This window comes from Sus scrofa, chromosome 1 (assembly GCF_000003025.6).
Source record: "Sus scrofa isolate TJ Tabasco breed Duroc chromosome 1, Sscrofa11.1, whole genome shotgun sequence".
Lineage (NCBI taxonomy): Eukaryota > Metazoa > Chordata > Mammalia > Artiodactyla > Suidae > Sus > Sus scrofa.
Window position 1 is genome coordinate 121,628,269 of NC_010443.5, and position 26,435 is coordinate 121,654,703.

General features: G+C 40.6%; 1 protein-coding gene across 7 annotated transcripts in view; it reads left to right on the top strand.

The window, feature by feature from the left end:
* ATP8B4 (ATPase phospholipid transporting 8B4 (putative)) overlaps positions 804 to 26,435 on the top strand; it is a 285,562-nt gene continuing 259,930 nt past the window's right edge. Inside the window, exon 1 of one of the 7 annotated variants that reach the window (XM_021095810.1) lies at positions 804 to 911. The gene's annotated coding sequence lies outside the window, so the exon portion shown is untranslated. The other 6 variants (XM_021095809.1, XM_021095798.1, XM_021095772.1 and 3 more) reach the window with 6 other exon arrangements.

The following is a 26,435-nucleotide window of genomic DNA, read 5'->3' on the forward strand; positions in this document are numbered from 1 at the left end:
CTGCTTCCTTTCCAAGTTTAGGGAATTTTCAGCTATTATTTCATCTAATAAATTCTCTGCCCCTTTCTCTCTCTCTTCTCTTTCTGGGACCCCTATCTTTTAATCTGAGTATGCTTGTTGTTGTCTTATAGGTCTCTTGATGTGTTCTCAATTTAAAGAAGTTCTTTTTCCTTTTTTTCTGTTCAGCTCATGTGATATCCACTACTCTCTCTTCCAGTTCACTGAATTGTTCCTCTATATCATCTAATCTACTGTTGATTCCTTCTAGTGTATTTTTAATCTTACTTATTATATTCTTCAGTTTGTTTGGTTTGTCTTTATATTTTCTAACCTTTGTTAAAATTCTCACAGTGTTCATCCATTCTTCTCCTGGGTTCACTGAGCATTTTTATAATCATTACCTTGAACACTTTATTAGATAGGTTACTAACCTTTGCTTCACTTAGTTTTTTCTGGGGTTTTATCTTGTTCTTTCATTTCTCGGTTTTGCCTAATTCTCTGTGTTTGTTTGTAATATTAGCTAGGTTAGTTATGTTTCATGATTTTGGAGAATTAGCCTTATGTAGGAGATGTCTTATGGGGCCCTGTAGCATACTTCCCTCTTGTCACCAGAGCTATATGCTCTTGGGGGTAGTGCTCCTTATGTGGGCTGCATGGACCCTTCTGCTGGGGTGATTACTGTGGGTGTGTTCTCAGGGCTATCTGGCCCCCTTCTTGGTTGGCTGACAGGTCTTGCCTTGTGCTGAAGCTGCTGGCCATTGGTGGGTGGAGACAGATTATAGGGTGCCTGGCTGTGGGGGCTGGGGTGTCTTGGGCTGGTGCCATCCTGCTGATAGGTGGGGCTGGGTCCCTGTGCAGCTGGCTCTTGGTCTAGGGAGTCCTGAGACTGATGCTGACCGGCTGGTGAATAGGTAAGCCTCCAACACTAATAGGCTAGACTGGGAACTCCAAAATGGGGACACTTGTCAGCACCAGTGTCCTTGTGGTAGAATGAGCTGCCAAAAAATGTCAACTGTCAGTGTCTTGTTCACAGAGGGAGTCCTAGTTGTCTCTTGCCTCCCTCAGAGGCTCTCTAACATCTGCAGTTGGGACTGACCTAGGCTCCTTTTATATTACTGCCTCTGCACTGGGTCTTGAAGTGTGTGAGATTTTGCATTCATCTTTTAAGAGCAGGATGTCTGCTTCCTAGAACCCTCTGGCTATCTCATATACAATTCAAAGCTGGCTCTGGGGGCTCATCTTTCCAGGGAAGGTCCCCCAGCTTGGGAGCCTTGGGTCTCAGGACCCCTTCCTAGGGGAGAACCTCTACAGTTGTGATTATTCTCCTGCTTGTGGACTGCCTAACTGAGGGTATGAGTCTTGACTATACCATGTCTCCACCCCTCCTACCATCTCATTGTATTTTCTTATTTAAAATCTTTCCTGGAGTTCCCGTCGTGGCGCAGTGGTTAACGAATCCGACTAGGAACCATGAGGTTGCAGGTTCGGTCCCTGCCCTTGCTCAGTGGGTTAAGGATCCGGCGTTGCCGTGAGCTGTGGTGTAGGTTGCAGACGCGGCTCGGATCCCGCGTTGCTGTGCTTCTGGCGTAGGCCGGTGGCTACAGCTCCGATTAGACCCCTAGCCTGGGAACCTCCATATGCCGCGGGAGCGGCCCAAGGAATAGCAACAACAACAACAACAACAACAAAAAAAAGACAAAAAGACAAAAAAAAAAAAAATCTTTCCTATTAGTCTTCAGGTCATTCTCATCAGTAGTTGCTTTAGGTGTTCCCATCATGGCTCAGCAGCAATGAACCCAACCAGTATCCATGAGGACATGGTTTCAATCCCTGGCCCTGCTCAGTGGGTTAAGGACCTGGCATTGCCGTGAGCTGTGGTGTAGGTTGTAGACGTGGCTCAGAACCCATGTTTCTGTGGCTGTGGAACAGGCCAGCAGCTGAAGAGCCGATTTGACCCCTAGGCCAGGAACTTCCATGTGCTGTGGGTATGTTCCCCCCCCCCCGCCCCCCCGGCCCCAAAAGACACACCCAAAACTTGATTTATAAATAGTTGTAATTTTGGTGTGTTGTGGGAAGAAGTAAGCTTAGGGTCTTCCTACTCTACCTTCTTGGCTATAATCTTTCCATCTTGGCCAGTTCCTCTTACATTTGTGTCATTTTACCTGTACAATTTTGCTTCATTTGTGAATTTTTAAAATATTTTACATACATATCTGTGATTAAATCGTGTTCCCATGTAGGCTGTGTTTTAAGTGCTCTTGTTGAGCCTTTTATTGCCGTTTTGGTCAGTTTAGTGTATTATAGTGGGTGATTCAACATTACTTTCTTTACATTGGCAACTCAAATCACAGTATTTTTCTCCACACTCAGGTCTTGAGTTTGGAGGTTCTTTGAGGGCTTATTTGCTTGGAGTCTCTCTTCAGTTCTCCACACTGAGAACTGAAGCTCTGATGGTATTTAAAGAGGCCAGATAAGGCTGGTAGATGAATACAGCATATGAGGGAATGAGGCCCATACCTGGGGAAAGATGCAGCTCTTGGAAATGGGGAGAGTGAACCTTTCAGGGAGGAAGAAATGAGTACCTTCTGAGGCCCATGGATGCTCAGGGACTGTACTTCAGTCCCTGGAGGTTGGGAATTGACTGGTAAGAGCCAAGTAGAGCCCTAGTCTTCACGGGGGTATGTTCCAGGCAGAAACTTGCACAAAAGGCTAGGTGTGAGAGAGAAAGTCACACACCTTCTAAGGTACCTGGATGTTAAGGGGTCCAAACCCCTTAATTGGGAATGTCCCAACTCCTTAACTGGGAATGTCCCAACCCTCTAATTACATGGTTAACTCCATTGGCTACAAACCCCCAATCTTAGATGCTTTCCAGAAGTCACCTCATTAACATAACAAGAGATAAGCCACTTTAGTTGCTTTGAATCACTTGGAAAATTCCAAGGGTTTTGGAGAGTGCTATGCTAAAAACAAGGATGAAGACCACACATATTTTTCTTATTATATGTCACAAACAAAATTTATTGAGCACCAACAGTATGTTGAACATCTTACTAGGCACTGGGGATAAAGCTGTGAATGAGAAAGACAGTGTGTGTTATTAGGGAGCTTAGAGTGTTAAGGAGAAGGTAGATATCATTAAACAGAAGATTAATGTTTTAATTAAGTGAACAGTTACAAGTAATTAAGTAAACAGTTACAAGAGTTATAAAAGTATAAGGAAGTAGATGCTGCAGAAATGTATGAGCCTTGAGACTTAGTGCCAGTAAGATGAAGGTGTGCAGGATCAGAAAGGGACTACATTGGTCCTGGAATCTTTGTGGTTGGGGGCTGAGTTGAAGAGCCTGTGGGCAGAGGAAGCTGGGCCTAGATAGTGAAAGCTTGATTATAGGGTGCCAGGTACTTCCTCTCAGATCCCCTATGGGATAATCTCTCCATACCATTTGTGTTATCTTCTTTGCAAGATGCTACCTATTTGTGCTTGTTCAAGTTTAATTTCTATCTGCCCATCAGACAGAAAGCATTCTACCATGCAAGTGAACTCTAGGATTCAAGATAGAATGTGATTTCTAACAGAAATAGTTTATTTAGGACATAGTGGTTAAGTGAAGTTACTTCCCCCAAGTTCAAATTTGAGGTTTTGTAGAAAGATGGTAGACAGTGAGAACTACCTAATATTTGAACCACTAGATTCAATCTGATATGCCTTTGCCACAGCCCCAGCAAAACCGGATTCAAGATGTATCTATTACCTATGCCACAGCTTGTGGTAACAATGGATCCTTAACCCACTGAGTGAGGCCAGGGATTGAAACCACATCCTCACAGACACTATGTCCTGTTCTTAACCTGCTGAGCCACAATAGAAACTCCGGAACAGATACATTAAATTAACTTATTTATTCACACAGTAGTCTTCACACCAGAAACTGAATCCTGTTCATGCCTACTTTGACTTTAAAAAAAAAAAAAGGATTTACAATGTAGGACAGACTTCTTGGAAGATGAAGGTGGAGGTGCTGTTGGTGGAGGTAGGAATGGGTATAATAGAGCAGTAAAGGGAGTAGTAAAGTGACTGGAAAGTGATTTTTTAAACTAATTTTTTTCCTTTCTTATTTCTGGTTTGAAACTGGAATATTTGCAGTCATTGAAATTCAGTTGACTTTATAAGACATACTTCTTATGTGATAGTTGATCCTTGGCATTGTATCTTCACTTGCATACCTGCCATTAGGTAGGCAGTGATGCCTTTCAGGGTGTACCCAAGTGACTAATGGGTGAGTGAACATGTGTTTCATTCAGTTATATACACGTCTACATACAGGTTAGTGATGCCTTGTGTCTTGCTTACCACATGTACACACTTGCCACATCTCTGATCATTTCTTAGTGTACACTCCCAGCAGTGGGAGGATTAAGTCTCAACATAGAATACATGTATGGGCTGTTTGGTAAAATGCTGGGCTGCCCTCCAAAAGGCTGCAGCAGTCCACCCTCTCATCCTCACCATGTGAGACTGTCCCAGCATGGTTTACAGATTGCAGAAGGAGGAAAAGTGATAGTTCTCTTGGCAGCTGGAGTGACACTGTGATGAGCCTTACAGTTGGCAGGCTGTACTCACAGCCTTTACTGAAATGTTGATAATTAAGTAAGTCAGTGGTAACTTTTGACAAAAGAATAGCTGAGCAGAAAATCTTGAAGTCTTCTCCCCAAGTGTGGTACAGTGGGAAGATCATTCAAGTACTCCTCAGGAGGCCAGGGTTTGTAATTTAATGAATGTTAGATTCCTTCCACTCCTTTCTCCATCACTTGTCTCTAAGATGGGGCCCCTCCCAGCTCTAACCCTGCATACAGGTATGAGGGGTGAGTGCGGCACTTCATGAGAGAAGCCTGGTGAGTATTCTCATCAAGGGAGAGATAGCAGGTGCTCATGGTGCAGAATGACACGAAATGATACTATTCATGTACCTTGGTTGTTTGCTGTGCATTTCTTGGCAACAGGCCTTTTTGTCCTCAGAGACAGTGATTCAGATCTTACCCCAGGAGCACATTCATTCTGAGGAGCTTCTGAGACCTGGAGCAAAATGCCGCTGGTAGTTAGTCAGGAAGGTTAAATGCCACTTGGTGATGAATCACCTGTGGTTCATGCATGGTGACCTTCAGCATTTAAAGGACATAGTGGCTTTCCTCAGCCAGCACTGCACAGAAATGTAGGTGTACAACTTGCCATCCATCAGCCTGAGACCTCCCAGAACATTCTGGTATAGAGAATCTAGACATTTCTAGATCAATGTATTCATTGATTGGTAAGAGCAAGGGGTATGGGCAGCTGCCTATGGGTAGTCCCTTGACTGACACATAATAGGTTCTTACTGGACAAAGCATAATGAGGGAATAAACAGGAAAATATTCTTTGGAAAATTGACATTAACATATTGGTTGATTCTGTGTCTATAATATGTACTAGAAGCCTGTTGCACAGTGCTTTGTGCAGAGGAGGACATCAGTATTCTAAGGGGGCCAGTAAAGTATGAACAAATGCTATGGGAATACATTATTCAGAATCCCAACAAGAGTTTTTCTTGGGCCTTCAAGGCCTAATCCCTCAGATGAGAAGTATATATGTTATTTCTTTTGTCCAGTGTTTTAATTATTATAATAAAATATTAATTGAATACTTTCTGTGTGTTAGATACATATTAATTTATTCAATCCTTACAATTTGGATCCATTGTAATTGTTTGCATTTTACAGATGAGGCAACTGAGACACATGGCGTAACTTGTCCAATGGTATTTGACTGCTGAGTGGCAGGGCCAGGGTTCAGCCATAGCAAGCCTGACTCTAGTACCTCCTCTCTCATTCTCATGCATCGTGGCCTCTTAAAACATACAAGGCCTGTCGTATTCTCAGTACCATGTCACAAAGATAATCCCCCCAAATGGGACATCTGGTCACTTTCAGCAAAGAGAAGGGGGAGGAAGCAAACTTATTTCTACTCATCAATTAAACACCACTCATTATTTAAAGGAAACAATTAGGATTAATATATATATATATATATATATATATATATATATTTTTTTTTTTTTTTGGCTGCACCTATGGCATATGGAAGTTTCTGGGCCAGGGATTGAATCCGAACTGCTGCTGGGACCTACACCACAGCTGTGGCAATGCTGGCTCCTTAATCCACTCTGCTGGGCTAGGGATATCTCTGCAGTGACCGGAACTGCTGCAGTCCGGTTCTTTTTTTTTTTTTTTTTTTTTTCTACTTAGGGCCACACCCTCAGCATATGGAAGTTCCTAGGTTAGGGGTTGAATAGAAGCTACAGCTGCTGGCCTATACCACAGCCTCTGCAACATGGGATCAGAGTCGCATCTGTGAACTGCACCACAGCTCATGGTAACACTGGATTCCCAGCCTATTGAGCGAGGGCAGGAATGGAACCGGCATCCTCATGTATACTAGTTGAATTCATTTCTGCTGCACCACAACAGGAACTCCCTGCAGTTGGATTCTTAACCCACTGCACCACAGCGGGAACTTCAAGATAAAATATCTTGATCATGGAAAAATCACATGGCCCTTCCAAGCCAACATTGAAGCCACTTCTGATCTAGCCTGTGTGGCTGGTAGACTAGCCTTTCCATTTCTCTCCTGGAAATTTTGACATTTTATAGACCTACAGAATGCGTTTGTGAAGTGCTCCTAGTTTGAAGTCTCTGCAGAGCACTCTTCCCTTTACTGGCTGCCATGATAAACATTCCCAGATAGCAAGTTCACAGAAAGTTGTGAGCTTTGAAGTTTTCAAAAAACCAAAAGTTTTATGACAATAATTGTATGTGTAATTACTGGTGAGCAAGCCAACATCTCCCTGAATGCCAGACACAGTCTCTATAAATCTTCCACTAAGAACAGAGAGGGGTGGTCCTGTTTACTTAAACTCCAGGATGGAATGGGTTTGGTTAGCATCACAGTAATTGACACAATCAAGATATTCAAACAGAAGAACTGCTACTTGTGTGTATTTAACTGTCATGCTTATATCAGTAGTTCAGTAGAAGAAAGTCTCCACACTCAAGGTTGGAGTAGATAAAACAGCTTCACCTTTCATTGAAATGTATATGAAAAGATTATTAAATGTCTGAGGGCTATACATTTTGATCTTGGGGAGATAAGGGTTTATCAGAAATTGTATTCTTTTGGAGGTCCTTTGAAGTTACATCTGTGTTCCCTTAACTGGACTGAAAGTATCCTAGTCAGATATAAGAGGAGCCTAGGAGATTTCTCTTTATAGTGCTCTGCCCCAGTATCATCAGTATTTAGCTACAGTATGTATATCAGGTCTCAGTTATGATGATCTGTGAAAATATGTCCAGGAAGTAGACTCTAATTTGCTGCTCAGCATAAAGCATCTGCTTATTTTTTTGCTAGATGAAGTCCCACGTGGAATTCTTATACTTGGATTTTCAGTTTTCTCCCCATACTTTTGTAAAAATATGCAATTTGTGCTCAGATTTTTTTTTTAACTTGAAAGACTATCTAGGAGCATACATAAAGTGTGCACTGCAAAGGTCATCCAAAGTGATCTTTATGTGACATGTCAAATGCTTTGGGTGTATCTCAAACATTTCTCACAAACCACAGTGAAAATGACTCATGGAAACAGGGTTAAAATGAAAGGTTCTCTGAAGTGTGATACCATCAAGTGATGGTGGTATGATTAAAGATTGGCAACCACATGGAAAGACTATTCAGAATATTGATAGAGGGTAAAACCAGATGATGAAATCTAGAGTACCTGCTTGATCATCTTACAAGTTGAGAATTTGTCACACTCATTTTTTACTGTAGATGAAACTGAGAAGGTTTGGAAATGAATATGTCACAACTATATTGCAAAAGAGAAAATACAGCCCTCAGATTTCAACTGGTTTAGGATTAAAGAGTGGGAACATAAAACCTTTAAAACTTTCCTCTAAGGTTAGATTTTGAGTCTCTGAGTGAAGACTGAGTCATTCAAGACAGCCCACTTTTAACATTCAGGCATCCTTAAGGAACTGGTTAATCGTGTGCAGTTTTGTTTTACTTCTGTGAGAGTGAAAGTAACTTCACCTTCACATCTGATGAATCACAGAGTGATATTGGGCTTGAAATATTCCCTCCTTCTGCTTGGCAATGAGTTAGCTGAGACTGGTACATGGAGCTCAAATAGATGGAAGAGAACTTGTTCCACCTTCTTTCTCCTGTTTTTTTTTTTTTTTTTTTGGTATCACCAGCATTATCTTAGCCATTAGAGTTCAGAACTTGGCACCATCTTTTCCCCTTTTTCCTTCCCGTTGCCATGTGTTGATTTTATTTTCAGAAATACTTCTTGAATCTGTGTTTTGTTGTCCATTCTCATCACCTTAAATTAGGCTGCTATTACCACTTATCTAGATAATTGTAAGAGGCTGTACTCTAACTCTCTCATATGTTTTTATTCCTTAATTCCCATTATCACCTTCTATACACTCAATTTGACATACTGAGGCACAGTATTTTATAATCCTTACCTATACAGTTTTTTTGACCCCTCTGACTTTCTGCCTGCTGTTTTATTTACATGAATGGCTTTCACTCCTTATTGTTGTATGTAAAAACCACCAATCCTTCAAAGCCTAGTACAGATGTTTTCTGTATGCCAGGTCTGTTCTGACTGTCTCTTCTACTTTCTTTCTTTTTCCTTTTCCATAACAAGTTTCTTTCTCCTGTTAGATGGGCATTTATCACCACTATGTGTCATAATAATTTATTTTATGCTTTATTTCTTCCACTAAACTCCAACTTTTAAATGTAAGAATCTATGTCTAATTAATTTTTATATCTCCAGCACAAACTTAGGGTGGCTGGTTCTATACTTTTTGTTATTGCAGCTCATGCAATTTAGGAAACAGGATACTAATTACTTAATACTACAGTCTATGCCTAAATATTGTCAATGAGTTACCTATTTTCATGTCAGTATCATGATGCCAAACCATATTCCACTTGCTAAGTTACTTTTATAGCATAATTGTTATCATTAGGCATAGAACTAATTGTTTTTTGCTTTAATTTTTTTAATCATTAAAGTTAATTTTAATAATACATTTTCTTCAATTCAACACAGTATATCTGAAATATCATTTCAACTTCTAATCAATATAAACAATTACCAGAGTTCCTGTCGTGGCTCAGTGGTTAAGGAATCCAACTAGGAACCATGAGGTTGCGGGTTCGATCCCTGGCCTCGCTCAGAGGGTTAAGGATCTGGCATTGCCGTGAGCTGTGGTGTAGGTCCCAGACGCGGCTTGGATCCCTCATTGCTGTGGCTCTGGCATAGGCCAGAAGCTACAGCTCCGATTAGACCCCTAGCCTGGGAACTTCCATATGCTGCAGGAGCAGCCCAAGAAATGGCAAAAGACAACCCCCCCAAAAAAACAAAAACAAAACCAATTACCAATGACATATTTAAATTTTTTTTCATATTAAGTCTTTAAAATGAGGTATGTTTTACATGTATTGTGCACCTCAGTTCAGACACTTAGTTTCATTGGCAATATTCAGTATTTGATCTGTATATATGCATTTATTTATTCATTTATTTTTTTGCTTCTTAGTGCCACACCCACGGCATATGGAGTTTCCCAGGCTAGGGGTCCAATCAGAGTTGTAGCTGCTGGCCTACACCACAGCTATAGCAGTGAAGATCTGAGCTGCATCTGCGACCTACACCACATCTCATGGCAACACCAGATCCTTAACCCACTGATCGAGGCCAGGGGTCAAACCCACATCCTCATGGATACTAGTCAGATTGGTTCCTGCTGTGCTGAGATGGGAACTGCTAATTTGTATTTAAATTTCATAAAATTTACCATTGGAAAAGTAGATTGACAAACCCAAGCTGTTCCAAATGTCTTTAAAGATTTTACAGTAACTGAATTGAGGATTGGTTTTAATTTTTTATTATTTTATTATTTTTTGTCTTTTTGCCTTTTTCTAGGGCTGCTCATGGCATATCGAGATTCCCAGGCTAGGTGTCTAATCAGAGTTATAGCTGCCGGCCTATACCACAGCCACAGCAACGCCGGATCCTTAACCCACTGAGCAAGGCCAGGGACTGAACCCGCAACCTCATGGTTCCTAGTCAGATTCGTTAACCACTGAACCACGACGGGAGCTCCTGAGGATCAGTTTTTAATTTTAGGTTAGTAATGATATTTTTTGTTTTGTTTAAAACAATTTTTTTTAATGACCACATCTGTGGCTTATGGACATTCTTGGTCCAGGAATTGAATCTGCAGCTGTGGCAATGCTGGATCATTTAACCCACTGCACCAGGCTGGGGATCAAACCCTCACCTCTGCAGTGACTGAAGCCTCTTCAGTCAGATTTTCAACCCACTGCACCACAGTGGGAACTCCTTACTAATAAATTTTAATTCAGCAATTTAAAAAATTGAAGTGTAGTTGATTTACAATATTGTGTTAGTTTCAAGTGTATAGCAAAGCGATTTGGATATATATATATATACACATAAATACACACACATTTTGTCTTCTCATTAACTTTTAAAAAGTTAATGTCCTTTAAAAAGAAAGGACAAATAAATCTGGTAAACTGTATAAAAGTTTGGTCTAGCATAAATATAATCAGTTAAAAATTCTAGAACAAAACATTTTTATTTCTAATGTTGAGTGAGAGTATGGGAACATGCAAGAGTAATAGCAACATGATTTTATAATATTTTTTGAAACACTGCTAATTATAATCACTATTAATTATACATGGCTGTATTGTTAGCATTATTCCTAATAATGATGAGACTATGGAAGTATACAAAGCTTTTGGATGTTGGTGTTAGAGATTAAATTATAAGGTATTAGGGTGCTACTGTGTTTCTTTATCTAGTTGTAATGAATTAGAATTTATATTCCTAGCACATCAGTGGGGAATCAGACACAACTAAGCTCTTGGGGATGAATAAACTCACATGAGTTCCTGTATGGAATGAAAAGAGTCATCATTATACAGAAGCAGAAATGGGTTCTGCACATAGATTCTAGAACCAGATTTCCAGGTTCAATTTCCAGTTCCAGCAACTTCTAGCTCTGCAGTCTTATCACAGTTCCTTAACATCTCTGATTCTCCAATTCCTTATCTGTAAAAAGGCTTACCTCAGGATTGTGGTAGGAAAGGACTGAGTTGCTTTGTGTTCTAGGTGTTCAGCACTTAGAGCAGAGTAAGTATTGCATAGCTATTTGGAGTTCTTACCTATCACTATTCTTATGGAATGTTAGTTTTGGGATGGTTGCTTGAACATTGTTTTATGAGACTCTTATTTTATAGATGAAGAAATTGAGACTCATAGAGTTTGAGGGACTTGTATAAAATCACCCAACTGTTCATCAAAGCCTGGGAGGTCTCATCACAAGGGTCCTAGGCTCTAATACTCTGTGCTAGGCCCAGTGCTATGTGTGAGACATTGAGTTGCTGCCCTCAGGTGTTGAAGGCCTGGACAAGTGGGTAGGTGAGGATTATAGCAAAGCAGAGGCCAAAATGGGCAAGTGCAGCATCTTATCAGAGCTCAGAGGAACTCCAGAAATCTTAGGGCCTCTGGCTGTCCTCTTCTCCCTGCCTCTAGGATGGCAACTAGGTAAATGCAGGACTTTTACCTAGTTTATGCATTTATTTATTTTACCTAAATAAATAAAACGTTTTATTTATTTATTTATTTATTTATTTATTTATTTTTGTCTTTTTAAGACCATACTCATGGCATATGGAGGGTCCCAGGCTAGGGGTTGAATCGGAGCTCTAGCTGCCAGCCTACACTCCAGCCACAGCAACATCAGATCTGAGCTGCATCTGTGACATACACCACAGCTCATGGCAACCCCGGATCCTTAACCCACTGAGCGAGGCCAGGGATCGAACCTGTGTCCTCATGGATACTAGTCATATTTGTTTCCACTGAGCCATGATAGGAACTCGAATGCAGGACTCATTTGACTCTAACAGTGAAGGAGATGAGAGCCTTGGATCCATGCTAGGTCCTCTGAATTCTCTGTGCACAAGGAAATCTCTTCATCTTGACCCAGACCCTTGAATCTTCAGCCACAAGGAAGCAGGAACACAGCCTGAAGTGTCTGAAGCCACTTTTCTTCTCCAGTGCTCTCCTACTGATTCTTTCTTGCTGGATTTGATACCATGGTGGACAAGGGCACCTTTTTGAGCTGGAGGAAACAGGTGACTAAGCTGTATTTCCTAGATGCCTCTATCTCTCTAGATGTTCTAATCGTCTGTTCTCTCTCGAAGCTTAGGCCCAAACTGGGAAAAGTCAGGACTTTGGTGTCTGCCTCTGTTGTTCCTCTTCTTCTCTGGTTCCCGGTGTAACATAACTCAGTGTCTCATTCTTTTCTGTGAATGTGTTCATGCCTGGTTCTCTTGACAGACTGGATATAAGATGAAACATTGGCTTACCAATAAGGGAATTTCTGAGAAATACCTTCCTTACCCCGGGGTGCATAAGAACATGAGAGTGCCCCAGCAGTATCTGCGTCATCCACTCAGCCACTGTGGGTACCAGGCCTTGAGACTGGAGTGTTTTGTACCTCAAGGTGGCTCAGCATTTGTGAGGATGAGTTCAGAAACAGAGTGATGCACTTCTGGAATTTCCCCAAAGAAAGCCTTTAATGGGATCTCTTCATCTCGCTTAGATAAGGGTACTTTTAGAAGGTGGGATAATCCTGCAGTCACTAGTGACGGCTTTGCCTCCCTCTTCTCATTTTGAGCTTTCACCTCCTGCACCATGTACCCCATGCAGTGGTCCAGCTTCCTGGTAGTGTGGACTTCCCTGCAGTGTCAGCACCTTATGCAGGAAAGAATGCATTTAGGTTGCTTTCCTCAGAGGCAGGGTGCCGAGGCAGCACTTGAGGACTTTAAGACTCAATTCCTGTCTGAACTGTGCCTTGTTTTTGATCCACCAGGATCTAGGAATTACCTTCACTGATGTACTTAAATGATGACTAACTCATTCTGTCCTCCGCATTCACGAATGCTGTTGGATGTGTGCCTGTGTCTCCAGCCATTCGAATTGGAAACACAGGTTTTAGAGGGCTGCTGTCCTCTGAGGTGGGAAGGGGTAGTAGCTGAGGAGAGAAGATAAAAACTGTCAGTGACATTTTCCTCTTGGACTGTTAGCTCATGCAACTAAATAGATCCTCTGTACTCACCTCATACTCATCTCTTCGGATTTGGCTTCACCCATTATCCTGGGGTTTTTCCTTGACACTTCCACACACACAGAAATAAGTCCTCCTTCTCCTATGTGCCAAAGCATATTTGGAAAGGGAATACCTCTTTTAGAATTTCTATTATATTAGATTGCCATGACTTACTGACAACTCATTTCTCTTTCACTAGAAAGGTTCTTGCTAGGAAAGAGACCAGGTCTTGGTTATTCTGGGATGCCCAATGCTTTGCAGGGGGTTTGGTTCAGAATTGGGTCTTAGAAAGTGGTGACATGTGTGACATGTTTGAAATAGTCCTGATCAGGAGCCTGAACAACTTTAATCTTAGACTTTGATCCTGCCCTTTCCAAATGACATGTAAGGGAAAGGGAGGGATCACACCTACTGAGGTGCAGTACAGGGCTAAAGGGTAAAGAGCTGAAGGGAAGAGGTTCTTTAAAAAGCCATGCAGCCCTGGACTTCCTTTCTTGCTGGATGATAGCCAGCTAAGGAGAAAGTGGGCTGGAGTGAGTGTTAAAAGAGTGTCTGTCTACTCCTGTGTTCTGAGATGGCAGGAACCACTGGCACCCTGAAACTGATCCAGATTGAGTCCTTTTCATATTGACTCCTTCCTTTCTAGCAAATGCTCACTGTTATTGTAATGACTTATGATATCAACCTATAAAAAAAATGGAGCCCCAAAATATCTCCTGGACACTTGTGTGTAAAGAAGACACCATGCTTCCCTGATAGCAAGAGATATATCATTTTGGGGGTTGTTTCTCTCATGGGTGCCAGCAGTCTATTCCAGGATCCAGTTTTGGCTGTGGAACATTTGTCATTTGGAAATGAGCTGTTAGAATGACTTTTACAACTGGGGATACCAGTTGTCTGGCTTGAGTTAGGCTATCCGGTTTTGTGCTAGGTCATCTAGTTCTGGAACATGTGGTTGAGAATGCATTTGAAAGGGCAGGTTAGAATAAAATCATCTGGTTTTGGTGAGTGGGCTTAGATAACAACAAAGTTCTGAGTATCAGCACTGAAATGTCTGAGTAACTGCACCGAAAGGGATATTCAGGAAAGCCCTTGAGGGAAAGTCCAAATTGCTAGGAGGGGTTGGTCCCCAGAAGTCACTGTTAGCATCCAAGAGTTTGGGGATTTTTTTTTTTTAAATCATATCAACTTAATTTTAGTATAGTGGTGGATCTATGTCATTTTTATTTCATTTTTAATTCCTGCAATTTTAATAGTAGAGCAGGAAATTCTTCTATTCCTAAATCTGGATCCCTCTTCAGGACTTAATTTATAAAGAAATATCTTCCTTCTTGCATTCTCTGGTTTCCCTTTAGTTCTTTTTGTGAGTTGGTTGAGTAATAACTAAAACTCAACTGTGAATCTTTTCATCAAGGACAGAGAGGATGGAAAGTTCCACATAGGAAATGGCACCATCAGCATGGGTCAGTCATTAATGTTGACCAATGTAAGGAAATCTACTTCCTTACATAAAAGGTTAACTAACCAACAGGAAGTAATTGGTAGGGAGATTGGGGAAGAAGAAGCTGAGTTGCATTCTCTGAGTGAACTTCAGCTTAACACACCATGGAAAGTACCAGACAGTAAATGAAACTACAAGAGGTTAGAAAACCCTTTTTTTTTTTTTTTTTTTTTGCTATTATAGACCATGAGGGTAGGTATGACTTCAAGGTTTGGTGAGTCCGTTTCTGAATAGGAAGTGAGTAGATTTCAATCACTGAGAAAAAAAAAGGGCGTGGTGAGGCAGGGACATTTTCAGTGTACTTCTGTCTCCTATGGAACCTTGTCACAGAGCAGAGGCTTTCAAACAATTCCCTGGGGTTCAGGAAGAAAATAATAAAACTTCTCTTTACTGAGCTCATTCATTAAAACTGCCTATTTCTTGTGCTGTTTTATGCCACATTGAAAGAATATGCTAAAGAGAAGAGGAGGAAGCAGGGGTTGTATCAGGATGCTAAAAACTGGATATGTGGAGAAGCTCAGAACTCAGAGGTCTTCCTTCTCTTCTGATAGGCATTTGGGAAGATTCTGGAGAGAAAGCAGGAAGGACATTGAGCTTTATTGGAGACTTTGCTGGGTTATGTGTTATTCCTGTTCTGTCACTGCACATGGAATTTACACGTGCACGCATCCTTTTATTCATTTGTTATCCATTTGGTGAATATCTCATTTGCTCATCACAAACAGCTTAAGGTTTCAGTTTTCCTAGTTTTATAACCAAGAGGCTAAACTTTAAGGCAGTTAAGGATTTACACAACATTGTATGGTTCAAACCTCAGCAATCCCCGTGTTTTACTGTGTAGGTTTATAGCGTAGACTCCAGGCCTCCTCTCAGTGAGATGCTGCTTCACTAGGTTTCAGCTGGTATCTAGTCTGCTCGTAGCAGATGGGTTGTTTACAGAATTTGGGCACCCTTTGTTCTGATTTTCTTTGCTTTTTTTATTGCATGTTTCCAGATGGTAATTTTAGGCCAGAAATACTGCTCTGTCATTCAGGCTGACACCAACTCTTGATCTGATGCTTCAGTCATCTGAAACTTCCTTTCTAGGCATTAAAAAAGGGAGTAAGCAAACAAACAAAAAAGCCTAAAACTCCTATAATGTGTACATTCCAGGGAATCCATTAAATCTTAGTCCATTTCATTGGGATTAGATTTTAATTGGCACAAAGTGACTGAATCTACTGTTGAGAAAGGCAGTCGCTTTCTCAATACAGAGTCCATAGGTTTCCCCTTTCTGGGTAGAATCCTCTCATTTGCATGTCTGGTTCCTCCTAGAACATGACAAGCATTTCAAGAGTAGAAATAACATGTTTGTTCATCTTTGCATGTTTCACAAAGTGCCTACCATAGTACCTGCTTTTGTTGAATGAAGATATGTTTGTTAAATCCATTTCTTCTAACTGTGCATGGCAATGGTCAGGCCATTCCACTTGCAATACTAGTGGTTAATGTGTTTATTGAAAACAGTAATTCTTTAGCTTTCTTAACTTTCTTGGTAGTAAAGCTAGACACATTCACAGGTTCTAAGAAATATAAAGCTCTTTATGCTGTTGAGAAAAGCTGTGTGGATTCAGATCCTTAGGTATGAACATGTCCATCTCTTCCTTGTGGTGCAGTATGTGAAGCTGGAGGACCAGATCAGAGGGTGAGTAAATTAGGAAAATCATTTCTCTCAAATGTTCAGATATTTAATCAAATTCCTTTAACATAATTCACTGGATTGTTGTGGGGACAAGTTGAGGTAATCATTGAGAAAGCTCTTTGAACACTCTAGCTTGTAGATGTGAGGGACATTGTAAAAGTAAAGTTTTAAGGCAAAATAAGGCCTTTTAAAAACAAAGAACTTTCGGTGTTCTGACAATGTACATGCTGCCTAGGGAAGATTAAAGATTAAGGCTTGTTCAGGTAATATTATGTAGTGGGAATAACGTAGCCTTTGCCTTTTTTTTTTTTTTTTTTTTTTTTTTTTTTTTTTTTTTTTTTTTTTTTTAGATAGGGCCGTGCCCACAGCATATGGAGGTTCCCAGGCTAGGGGTCAAATCGGAGCTACAGCTGTCAGCCTGCTCCACAGCCACAGCAACGTAGGATCTGAGCCACATCGGCAAGCTACACTACAGCTCACAGTATTGCCAGATCCTTAACCCATTGAGTAAGGCCAGGGATTAAACCCATAACCTTATGGTTTTTAGTCAGATTCATTTCCGCTGCACCACAACAGGAACTCCGCCTTTGCCTTTTAAACCATTTTAAGTATTTGGTTTAGTGGCGTTAAGTGCATTCGGAGTGCTGTGTAGCCATTACCACCATCCATCTCCAGAATTTTTTCATCATCCCAATCCGAAACTCTATACCCAGTAAACAGAAACTTCCCATTCTTTCCTTCTCCCAGCCCCATAATAAACTGTATTTTTCCCTATTCTAGTATATCGTATAAGTGGAATCATAGAATATTTGTGCTTCTGTATCTGCTTATTTCACTTAGTATATGTGTTCAAGGTTGTATCATGTATAATGTTATAGCCTGTATCAGAATTTCGTTCCTTTTTAAGGATGAATAATATCCATTGTATGTGTATATCACATTTTGCTTATATATTTATCAACTGATGGACATTTGGGTTGTTTCTACCTTTTGGCTATTGTGAAGAATGCTGCTCTGAACGTTGGTGTACAAGAGTGTGTTTGAGTCCTGGCCTTCAATTCTTTTGGTTATGTACTGAGGAGAGGAAAAAAGCAGAGCTTTTAAGCCCTTATTTTTGCCTGTGATTTTGAGCACAGATACACTTTTTTCTTTGGTTATCCAGAGCAAGTGTGTCTGCCCTAAAGAGTAAGCAGTTGCTTTCTCCACCTTTGATGGGCTGTAGGTCTCTATCCTTTCCCCTACCTCCTTTTCCCCCTGGACTTGGATACTTCGAGATGCTTCAGAAAAGATTCTGAAATCTGACTCTAACCACCACATGCCTGTGGGAAGCCTATTTAAATTAGGCTTGCTAACTGGTACTACTTTGGGGACTGACAAGCTGAGCTAAGAGAAATTAAGTTGAGGGCCCAATATGAAGGAAAATTTAATAGAAATGGAAAATGTCATGTACAGAACTATACTTGAGAATTCATTTGTAATTCAGCTGTGAATAAATTACTATCTTCTGGGCACTGTTGAAATATAGCAGAGAATGAGCTAAGAGCTTACATACTAAAGGAGGATGGGTACATCGTAAGCAACAAGTAGCTATGCAACGCGTAGCTATACAGCATATTTTCACTACTCTTTTGGTTATTCAACATTCATCAAGCACCTACTAAGCACTGTTGTAGGCCCTGAGTATCCATCAGTGAACATGACCAAGTCCTTGCTTTCTTGAGGCTCAGCTTCTGAAGGGGAAAACTGGACAACATATAAGAAAATAAACAGTATGATGCCTGTGTATTTTTCCTATGGAGAAAAATAAAGGCAGATAAAGGACAGAGAGTGATAGGGTATGTGTGTTATTTTAGGTGGGATGATCAGGGCAGGCCTCTCCGAATGGGAGACTTCTTTTCTTTTTAGGGCCATACCTGCAGCATATGGAATTTCCCAGGAATCAGGGCTGCAGCTGCCAGCCTACACCACAGCCATAGCAACACTGGATCCGAGCCTCATCTGCAACCTATGCTTGCGACAATGCCGGATCCTTAACCCACTGAGCAAGGTCAGGGATTGAACCCATACCCTCATGGATACTAGTGGGGTTCTTAACCCGCTGAGCCACAATAGGAACTCCCACAGTGGGAGACTTTGAGTACAGATCTGAATGAAATGAGGGAGAGGATCAGGGGATACATGGGTGACATGAGAGCCGGGCCGAGGAATGGCAGCAACTGCTATAATTTTATATTCCAGAGATGTATAAAGATCTTTGGGACTTAAAATGATGGGGCAAATAAATCTCATGCTCTAGGATTTTAAGTACATAATCCAATGAAGGTATAAAGTTATTTTTTTATTTAAACACTCAAAGATATATTTGCAAGAACTATTCAGTGGCAAGATATTTGTATTTTATTTTTTAAGTCCTATTTATTTAAAAATTTTTTTGAAGTATAGTTGATTTACAATGTTGGTTAATTTCTGCTGTACAGCAAAGTTAGTTGTACATATATACAATATATACATTCTTTTTCATATTTTTTCATTATGCTTTATCATGGGATTTAAATTTTTTTATTAAAGTATAGTTGATTAACCATGTTCCCTCAATTTCTGCTATATAGCAAAGTGACCCAGTCACACATACATAAGATATTAAATATAGTTCCCTGTGCTATACGGTAGGATCTTATTTTTTATTCATCCTGTATGTAATAGTTTGCATCTGCTAACCCCAAACTTCTCCCCATGAAGGTACTTGCGTTGCCTTTTTTTTTTTTTTTTTTTGGGCTGTGCCTACAGCGTGTGAAATTTCCTGGGCTAGGGATCGAACCCCTGCTGTAGCTGTAACCAGAGCTACACTAGTGACATTGCTGGATCCTTGACCCACTGAGCCATGTGAGAACTCCAGATACTTGCATTTTAAAATGAATGAATATTTCAAAATTATAAGGAATCAGTGCTAGAAATCTCTCCCTCTCCTTTTCTCTTACACACACACACACACACACACACACACACACACAGACACAGACACAGACACAGACACATTATGAGAACTTCTATGCATGGGATAAACATGAAGTAGATGTTCTGTAGTCTTGCTGTCGGTGTGACAAGCCCTTCTGTATTTTCTCCTGTCATTAAGATTCTTCATTCTGATAGAACATGATGGAGGTTAATGTGAGAAAAAGAATATATATATATGTATGACTGGGTCACTTTGCTATACAGTAGAAATTGACAAGACCACTGTAAATCAACTATAATGGAAAAAATAAAAATAACATAAACTTAAAAAAGATTATTCATTCTGTCAGTGTCATTGATTAGAAGAAGATATTATGATTTAATCAGTTCAGACTAGGTAGTATATGAATAACTAGGGTATTTTCAACCAATTAAGATCTCTTAGAAGCATTAACAAAAATATGTTTAGTAAGCCAAAGGAAGACATCTCTGGTCTTGAAATTTCAGGAAGAACAACAAGGCACATGAAGTTTTTCTTGTGTAACAAACTTTGGGGCAAATGGAAAGAATCCACCATGTAGCTTTTTAATGTCACACTTTCTCCTTTACTGTGTAGGGCTGTGTGTGTGTGTGTTTGAGGGAGAGAGAAAGAGAGAGAGAGGGAGATGGTTTGCAAAATTGAAGACACAGTGCTTATAGTCCTCATCTTAAGTTCTATCAGATGGGAGGGAAAATAGAAGACGCTGTGGGATAAGTACCAGTGAAGGTTACCAAATCTAAACCTAGTCTCTGGCAGTGACCATGACGGAGGGACCTGAGATGCTAGGAAGAGGGTAAGAAAAGGCTGAGCGTGAAGAAGAAGCATGGGATCTGGTCCTTTTGAAAGATCTTCCTAAAGGAGAGGATGGCCTGAGCAAGATGACAAGGTAGGAATATGCACTTGGTGTTCAGGTGACGGAGAGGGGTCCCCATGGGCTAAGGCAGAAGATCTGACTTGGTGATTATAGGAATAACTTTGGGAAAAACAATGGAAGGCCAAGAACTAAAAAGAGTTCTATGCCTTCCTTCTTTTGTAAGTTGCTTTCTGACCCATTAATTTATAAGATTATTGGGAGAATCGATACCTTCTCCCTTATCTGTGTGCTAATAGTGGGGGCAACTGTAGATCTCAAGGTGTTCTCTGTAAACAAACCCACTCTCTTCTAAGAGCTATATTTTCACTGATGGGCATACAAACTGACTTTGAAAAATGCAAGCAGTACAGGAGGGTAAGAACCTTTACTTCCAGGTGCCACCAGCCCCTCCACCCCCATACATTCTTTGTAATTGCTGTTAATTATTTCTTCTTGCTTAGCCTTCCTGTTATCATTCATTCAGTGAACAAATATTTATTGAATGCCAGTGATGGGCACTAGGGGTGCAACAGTGAACAGAAGTCCCTGTCTTAAGGAGCTTATATTGTAGCGGGGAGAAACAGATAGTAAGCAGCAAGCACATTTAAAATATTTTCACCAAATAGGATTACCCTATATATGTTTTCTTATAACTTACTTTTTTCACTTGACAAAGTATCTTAAACATCTTTCCATGTCAGTCTGAAGAGGCCTACCTCTTTCATTGATAAGAACTAATATCTATTGCGCATCTGCTATGCTCCAAGCCCTGGTCACAGTAATCTTCTATAGTAAGTACTATAATTTCACCTTTTTACAAATGAGGAACTGAGGCCCAGAGAGGTTTAGGGACCTGCTCAGAGGCACCTGGTCAGTCCCTGGTGGACCTGGACCATCTGATTCTTCATGCTCGTTCTCCCCGCTCCTGACAGCTGCATACTACTCTTGCATGGATGTACCTTATCTTACTTAGCCAGTCCCCTGTATTGAAGCCATTTTTAGTTTTTTGCCATCATAGTGCTATTAATGAACATTTTTACACATACATTTGCACGTGCTTGTGATCATCTATAAGGAAAATCCCTAAGAGATAGAAACATACACATTTCTATATTTGATAGGTATTTCTTAGTTTTCCTTTAAAAATATTTTATCAATTTCTATTCCTATTAACAGTGTGGGAGAAGGTGCAGATTTCCTTAAATATTCTTCAACAAAGGTAATTATCAGACTTAAAACAGTTGCCAACGTGATGGTTTAAAAATGGTATAGAGGCTATACTTAAATTGCTTTGTAATTTAAAAGAGTTTTTCATTGTAAGTATCTTAAAGAAATGATTGCTTCTCATATAGACTGTTCTTAGTCCTTTTTATCATGCAAGGAAGAAAGCCATTACTCTTGTCCTAAGAAATCTGTCCTTTCTTAATGATTGTGGAGCCTTGACCAGGCAGGGCCCTCCTTTCTCTCTGATCTGGCTCAGTACCACGTTGTTGCTGGAGAGTGGAGTTGACAATGAACAGGGGATCTGCTTGCTTTGGTTAAAGACACAGGACTAAAACATATCTGGTTTCAGTACTCAAATTGCAAATCTGCTGCAACTTCTGGAAAATCCATAAATGGATTTAGATGTATTGAAAAGTATCCATAATCCTTTGTTTTTAAAATAGGCATAAGCCAAAATACTTTGTTTTCATCAAATCCCATCTTAAGAGCCAGAACCCTCTCAAAGCAATTCTAAACTAGAAAGTTTAAATCCAACCCCCATGTGCATTTGTTCTTCAGCACCATTAGGGTTAATTGTTTGCTTCCTCTGAGCTGAAATTAAGGGTATTAAGAAAGAAGAAGTGTCATCGCTCTGTGTATTAAATGTTGCTTGAATGTGCTGGGCTTTCATCCATAAGGGAGTTGAATTCCCCTTATAATGATTAAAAAAGCGGACATCGCTAATTCCTTTATCTCTGGGAAAAACAGGTGGGAACTCCAAAGATGTTTATTTATCTTTCTCAGTCCAGGGCAGATAAAAGTTTTGGTAAGCAGAAGTGGTAGCTGGTGGCCCCTTCGTTGTGGCTTCCATCCTTCTGAATTCTTGGTTCCCACAGAAGGAGCCATTCTGCTGAAGTCAGTCTCTAGGGAGCTTCCTTTTGTTTCTCCAAGATTAACCAGTTCCACCCTCATAGCAGCAGCAGGCAACTACAGGAGAAACTCTTCTGGGCTTTTAGTACTTTTCCAAGGACAGTTTTTTTCTCCCCTAATTCCTCACTGCCACTGAAGCTGATTTCCTGCAACGCCTTTCTCTTTTTCTGGTGAGATGCTGATTCTGATCTGCCCTCTAGCAGCTTCCGGTAGTGGTAAGTGGTCAAGAGTGTTTTTCCGGGAGTTGATTTCAGGTTTTCAAGAATGTCCCCTAGAGACCTAGTTTGTTTTCTATGTAATTTATTACAGCTTTCAGAATAGCCTTGCTTTTCTTGTTGTTCTCATTGATATGGTCATGGAATGGGTACCTGTTTGATCTTGCTGCACTGCTGGGACATCTCCCTTTTAGGGGAGAGGGTTAGGTCCAGGCTGAGGTGAGTCTGGGGAGTATTCAGGGGTTGGTGAGACCAAGAAGGAAGTTAGCTCTGGGCTGTTTGGGGTTTTCTATTTCTCTTTTCCAGGTTGCTGTTTTGTTTTGCTATTTTTATCTTATGTGTTGTTGAAGTTTACTAAAGTCTTTATTATTCTCCTCTCATTAAAAAATAATTTTGGGGAAATTTAGTTGGATTTGGGAAAAAGGATATTTCTGTTTTTTCCTTTGAAGTTCCAATTTTTATTCTGTCAGCATCACCTATTTCCTGGCCAGTGGGTGTAGCTTCAATGTCCATTTATTCTGGGTCTGTGGGTAGTTTTTACTTCCTTTGATAATAGTTGGTTTTCAGGTTTTTTTTGTCAGAGAGCCTGGTACACCCATTCAAGATCTTGTTCAGTTTATGATCAATTCATGCTTTGGACACAGACAGTTTGTCACTGAGCTCTTCCTCTGAGGCTTGAAGGGTATGTTTTTAATACTGTGATTTGTATGAACAAAAAAATGGATTTTCTAGTTGTTTTGTTGATAGACATGAGAGAATCTCAGGTCCCTGGTTGACAATTAGGTGTTCTGAAGAAAAAGGAAATGGGTGAGAAACACTAATTGGGGGCTGAAAGCTTATAAGAAAGGGGATGAAGAAATACAGTCTTATGTGTGGAATTACCAACACCTGTGTCCCATAATGGCCACCTTTGCTCCAGCGTTGTTCCCTGTCAGCCTTTATAGAAAATGTAATTTCAGAGGGATTTTTTGACCTATATTATTTATCTTGTGCTTTTATATTGTTTCATCATGCATGCATGTATCTTTGAAAATGAGACACCACCAAGTGATTTTTGTGTGTGTGAGTCCCTGGAGGATTATTTTGTGCTCAGGAGGATTTTATTTTGTTCTTACATGGTAAATTAGAAATTTTCATTTAGTAGGAAAAGACTTAAACCTATCATTTCAAAATAAATCAGAAATTGTGGCTCTCCTTGAAATAAAATTTCTTTATGTAGCCTAGATGCTTGCATGGCATGTACAAGATTTAGACGCTAGTATTTGTTCTCAGGATTTCTTGAGAAATGATGTCAAAGAAAATGGTAGGAGTTCCCGTCATGGTGCAGTGGTTAACGAATCCGACTAGGAACCATGAAGTTGCGGGTTTGATCCCTGCCCTTGCTCAGTGGGTTAACGATCCGGCATTGCCGTGAGCTGTGGTGTAGGTTGCAGATGCGGCTCGGATCCCACGTTGCTGTGGCTCTGGCGTAGGCTGGTGGCTACAGCTCCTATCTGACCCCTAGCCTGGGAACCTCCATATGCCACGGGAGCGGCCCAAGAAATAGCAAAAAGACAAAAAAAAAATGGTAACCTCCAAATGGTTTACATTTGTAGCACATGCCTAAAGTCTTACTTTTTAGCAAAAGTAAATATTTTCCAAATATTAACAAATAAAATTCTAATTAAATGTTAAATATAAATATTAAATATTACCATTTTATTTTTGGAAACATTGTCCTTCCTTAATTTGAGCCTACCTTTTTCTCCTCTCTCCTCTTCTTTACTCAATACTAGTTTGTTGACCATCTGCTTACCCAGTGCTGGGCTCTGTGTGGGATGCCCTGAGGATGAGGGCACAGTAGGAAAGCCACAGTAGTTAGTTTCAATACATCTTTCTCTGACCCTTCTTTTAAGGTTGAGTGTTCACTAGGATTATGTCCTTGTCTTACTGATTCATCCTCACCCTCTTTCCTCTCCTCCTTCTGTTTATTCTTCTTCTTTCTGAATGAGATCATTCATTCCCCCTGATTTCAGTGCTTCCTTATATGTTGATGATTCTAAGTCTACAAATCTGTTTCTTTTGTGCCAAAGATATTTTCAGTGATCAAGAGACATTTCAAGCTTAGTGCGTTCAAACTGAATTTACTTACGGTTATTTATTATTCACCCAATCCCTACTTCTGCTCCTCCAACCTCTCTTCCCTCTCATTTCTCTGCTATATTTGTCATTTTCGTTAATGGCACCTCTATGCTCTCCTTGTCTTGAGCCAAAACTCTGGAAGTTATCCCAGATTCATCCTTGTTTTGCACCCCAACATATGGACTGTTTATAAAGTCTGTCAACTGCAACTGTAGAAACATTTCTGGAATCCAACCCCACTTGACTGTTGTCATTGCTTCCCCATCTCTTTCCATGCCAGTCCATGTTGTGAGAGTAAAATCCTCCTGAAAGCTCTGACAGCATGCACTTGCATAGAGAGACACAAGGAAGCAATGACTGTGGACAAGAGGGCCTGGATTCTAATCATACTTTTCTACAGAAAGAGCTCTTCTGCCTCCCCATTATCTGAGGCTCAACCACAGCATCTTGACCATAGCAGTGCTCTGTGTCATCATTCAGCTATTGAATGATAATGATAGTCCCTGTCCACAGAGTTCTGTTGAGGATGATACATGTCTGTGCTTAGCATCAGGCTGAGTACCCAGTGAACAGGAGTGATGATGATGATGATGAGGATGATGATAATGAGGACTTCTTTCAGAATTTCTCTCATCTGCCTTGCCAACCCCATATCACAGCATACTCCTCCATGCTCCTTGTAATCTGGTTGCTAGGACAGTCACTGTTTCCTTTCACAACACTTGGTCTTTCCATATGCTGTTCCTTTTGCCTGTAGTTACCTTGTTTTATTAAGCAAACTCTTCTCTTCAAAAGGACTTGGAATCACCATCTGTGAGGTCTTTGCTAACTCTGCAGAGCAGGCTTGGTGGCCCCCTTCCCTTTTCCTCGATAGTTCTCAGTCCCTCCCTGCCATAGCCCTGCACTTGCCATTCTAATGACCTTTCTATGTACCTGTTCTTTTCTACCCCAGACTCTTGTATCTTGAAGAGAGATAGTGTCTAATGATCCTTGCATCCTTCTACCCAGCCCAGGTTTCACATAGAATAAACATCTGATAAGTGTTTGATGATTGAGCATCAGTAGGGGTGCTCTCAAATGGATAGGAGGTTTTATACATATGTAGAGTTAAAAATGCATTCAAGAAAAATAAAAATAATAATAGCTTTTTTTTCTTGGGTATTAACCTTGTAGTAGGAAGAACTGTGCTAATTTTTTTTTTTTTAACAAGGATGACCTCATTTAGTTTGCTAAATGATCCCATGAGTTATCTTGATGTCTCTGTTTACAGATGAGAAAACCAGGGCTTAGAAGGAAGGGGAGAGTTCCCATTGTGGCTCAGTGGTTAATGAATCCCACTAGGAACCATGAGGTTGTGGGTTCAATCCCTGGCCTTGCTTAGTGGGCTAGGGATCTGGCATTGCTGTGAGCTGTGGTGTAGGTCACAGACGTGGCTCGGATCCTGCATTGCTGTGGCTCTGACATAGGCTGGTGGCTACAGCTCCGATTAGATCCCTAGCCTGGGAACCTCCATATGCCTTGGGTGTGGCCCTAGAAAAGACAAAAATAAAAAGAAAGGAAGGGAGGGGGATTGCCGGAGGTAGAGTGCTAACAAGACCAAACCGGGCTGTCTGAGTCCATTGCTGGTGGAGAAATGGGGAAGTTAGAAGGGGAAGCAAGATGATCAAGCCAGGGAGGCATGT